Source organism: Talpa occidentalis, unplaced genomic scaffold (assembly GCF_014898055.3).
Source record: "Talpa occidentalis isolate TD23 unplaced genomic scaffold, MPIMG_talOcc4v2.1 talOcc4.8, whole genome shotgun sequence".
Classification (NCBI taxonomy): Eukaryota; Metazoa; Chordata; class Mammalia; order Eulipotyphla; family Talpidae; genus Talpa; species Talpa occidentalis.
Genome location: NW_023605194.1, coordinates 63,590,082 through 63,594,211, shown reverse-complemented (window position 1 = coordinate 63,594,211; position 4,130 = coordinate 63,590,082). Strand labels below are relative to the sequence as shown.

The 4,130-nt window shown below is 41.4% G+C and overlaps 1 pseudogene; it reads left to right on the top strand.

Moving 5' to 3' along the window:
* Positions 1-2,207: 2,207 nt before the first annotated feature.
* LOC119234664 (actin, cytoplasmic 1-like) lies at positions 2,208-3,149 on the top strand (annotated as a pseudogene).
* Positions 3,150-4,130: the final 981 nt, after the last annotated feature.

Genomic DNA, 4,130 nt, shown 5'->3' with positions numbered 1-4,130 from the left:
ATGGAATCAGTACCTCTGTAAAGGAGCTATCAGAGCACTGTCTTGTCCCTATGCACCGTGTGAGGTTTCAGCGAGGAGACTGCTGTTTATGAGATGGGCTCTCACCAGACACCAGGTTTGCCTGGACCTTCCTCTTGGACTTCTAGCCTACACAATTGTAAGCAATTAATGTTTGTTTTTTGTAAGTTACCCAGTCTGTAGTGACATGTTACAGCAGCCTGAGCAGACTAAAATGTGTGTTTATGTGCACATATACACACATATTAGGTCAAACACCAGTCTACATATAAGAAATGGATATAGAATAGCTCAATCTATACTACATCTGTATTAAGCTAAATTTCAGTTCATAGTGATGTCTCCAACTCTAATCTATTACAATACAGATCATTTTACCCTCCCTTGTTTATCTGTAACATCCTGAAGTATAAGCTCTGACAGTTGGATTTTCTCTTTTTGTAATGCCTGTGTCTGACTTCAGCTTTGATTTTGAAGCTTTCACTTCAAAGATGGTTATCTCAAATAAACACATGCCTGTCAGGGAACTATATAGGTAAAGAGGAAGGCTTCCTCTGCTAACTGAAGTACCTTGTTTTAGAGATCTTGGTTGATATCAATAACTGATCACTTGTTTTTTTCTCTTCCCACACTTTAAATTCCCTTCTACAGTTTTAAATTCACCAATAAAGAGTGAGTCTGAAAAACTCCAGGCCCCCAACCTCAACCCCAATAAAAGCAGAATTCCAGATCATCCATCTCTTTTTCTCTATCCATATCTTCACTATGTGGTCCCAGCTGTGCCGTGTGATTTCCAGGTCTTGTAGATGCTAAACTTTTTTTTCTCCAAAGTTTTTTTCCTGAAGGGTTTGCTGAAGAGCATTTTGCAGTCAAAATAAGAAATGTGAGGGGTGTTCCAGTCACAACCCTGGTTCTTGATAGGCTGAGACTGACACAAAATACATTATAGCTTCCGCTTCAACAGCAAGAAACCTGTTTTACACCATCACCCATGCATTTATTTAATTGTTCAATTCTACCTACGTGTAGAGTGGTTTCAGGACTGATAATCCATAAATCCATGGGGACCAATTTTATCAGTTAGACTATAATATAATATATATAATAATCTTTTTTTGTCTTTATTCTTATAAACTCCTCTCCTTTCTAAAGTTACTTAGATCAATACCTTTTCTCCCCACCCTCTTCAATGAAATAATGTTATACATTTGTAATGCAGTTAGATTCTTTTGGAATGCATATTCTGCATAATGCTGGGATCCTCCAACTTCTGAATGATTTATTTTCTTAATCAGAGCTCCCAGTGTGTGAACAGCTCTATGCCCAGGTGTTGTTGACAACAATGAGCAACAGCTGTTCCATCCTGTCACTGTCTGAAGTCGTAGTTGTTAGGGCTAACAAGAGGCTAAACAAAAAACTTAAAAAGAAAAACTGGGAAATGAGATCTGTATAGGGGGCTTTTTAAAGTTTGACATAAAAAAAATAAAGTTCTGTCATATTCCTAGGGATCGAAAAAGTCTGTGCAAGTGCTGGACTGTGTGCATGCTCAGAAAAGACCTGAAAATAACCGAATCTCTCACTTCTTGCTTAACTTGAGTTTCTCTGCCAGTAAGCAGTATAAGTTAAGGCAGACATGTAAACTGCATGCCTGAGCACTGAAGACATGCTTTCACAGAATCCCTCAGCACAGGCCAGAGGATTTAATTGGTCCAAGGCATTTAAGGAAATATCTTCCTGATCATTAGTTGATCATTATGAAATCCCAAGAGCCCACTAAGAAAATAACTCAAAAAATATAGTAAAGGAAACAACAAGGACACTAAAACAGTATACCAGAAAATATAATACAAAAGAAGGCAATAATGGAGTAGAGGAACAAAAAAGAAAATCAATAGCAAAATAACAGCTATAACTCCAACCCTATTAGGAATTATGTTGACTGTAAATAGGTTAAAGACTTTAATCAAAAGTCAGAGATTGGCAGAACAGATTTTTTTTTTAAAGCATCAACTGGCTGAGACTGCCTATACCCTGCAGGCACTGTCCCCTGGCCCTTGCTGCTCAGCTACACTACACTGCCACCAGCTCACTATGGATGATAATATCACTGCGTTCCCAGTCAACAGTGGTTCCAGCACATGCAAGGCCAGCAAAGCTGGCGACCATCCCTCACACTGTCTTCCCTGAGGATGCCTGTGGGGCAGCCCTGACAGCAGAGTGTGGTGGTCATGGGCTGTAAGGACTCCTACATGGGCAATGAGGCCCAGAGCAAGAGGGTCATTCTGAGTCAGAAGCATCCCATCTAGCATAGAATCGTCACTAGTTGGGATGATGGGGACGATGTGGCACGACACCTTCTATGAGCTGTGTGTGGCCCCTTAGCTGATGACTAAGGGTCCCCTGAACCTTAAAGTCAACAATGAGATGACCCAGATGATGTCCAAGACCTTCGTGTGGCCATTTGGACCGGTTCTGCTGTATGCCTCTGGCGGAACCACTGGCATCAGAATGGCTTCCAGCAATGGGGTCACCCACACTGTGCCCATTTTTGAAGGATATACCCTCCCCAACTCCATCCTGTGTCTGAGTCTGGCTAGCCTGGGACTGATATGAAGGTCCTTACCAAGTATGGCTATAGCTCTACCACCACAGCTGAAAAGGAAATGGTAGGTGACATAGAGAAGAAACTCTGCTAGGCTGCACTGGACTTTGAGTTAGAGATGGCCACTGTGGCCCCTAGCTCCTCCCTGGAGAAGAACTGTGAGCTTCAGATGGTCAGGTCATGGTCATCACCATCAGCAATGAGCAGCTCTGCTGCTTCCAGACTCTCTTCCAACCTTCTTCCTGGGCATGGAATCCTGTGGATCCATGAAACTACCTTCAACTCCATCATGAATTGTGGTGTCGATATTCATAAGGACCTCTATGTCAACACAGTGCTGTCTGGTGGGACCACCATTGACCCCAGCATTGCCAATAGGATGGAGAAGGAGATCACTGTCCTAGATCCCAGCAGGATCAAGATCAAGATCATCGTGCCCACTGAGTGCAAATATTCCTGCAAATGTTGTGGCTCCATTCTGGCCTCACTGCCCTCCTTCCAGCAGATATATATTAGCAAGCAGGAGTAAGATAAGTCCAGTCCACCAAGTATTTCCAGTTGAACTGTTACTAATTGCATTACACCCCTTCTTGCAAAAACCAAAAGGCAAAAAACAAGAGATGGAATTGTCATGGTTTTATTTGTTTTTGGTTTTTTGCTTTGTTTTTTTTTGGCACTTAACTCAGGATTTAAAAACTGGAACAGTGAAGGTGACAACAGTAGTTTGGAGTGGGCATCTCCCAAAATCTTCAAATTGGATGATGACTTGATTGTATATTGTTTTTTAAAATAGTCATTCCAAGTCATGTCCTTGATGCCTCCCCACTTGTTTCTAAGAGGGCCGGTCCTTTCCTAAGTCCATGCAGGGGAGGGTAATAGCACAGCTTTTGTGTAAATTATGTAATCCAAATATTTTTAATCAAGCTTAATACTTGTTGTTTTGTTTTATTTTGGATGATCAACCATCTTGGTCCCTTTTGTCCCCCAACTTGAGATGTATTAAGGCATTTGGACTCCCTAGGAAGGATGAGGTACAGAGACAGTCAGGGCTTATTGTGCACTGACTTGACACCAGTTCAATAAATTTCACATCTTAAAGAAAAAAATATATATATAAAGCATGATCCAACAAATGTTTACAAAAGACACACCTTAGATTTATTTTTTAATTTTTTTCACATCATTGTTCATTTTTAAATAATATCTGCTTCCCCCTACCCCCTCAGGTGTAGTCCCCATAGAGTTTCCTTCACCAGTGCACCTGTGCACCCTCACCTCAGTCCCCTGTGATCCTCCCTCCCTCCCCTGGTCCCTCCCCCTCCTCCTCCCCTGCCGGATGTCTCTGATTTATAATTGTCTGTTTTTGCTTTGTTGTGTTTTGTACTGTTATTTTTTTTACACTGATGTCTTATTGGGTTCCCCTATGTTCCTCCTATAAGTGAAACTATCCGATATTTTTCTTTTTCCTTCTGGCTTATTTCACTGAACATAATTCCTTCTGCTGCATTGC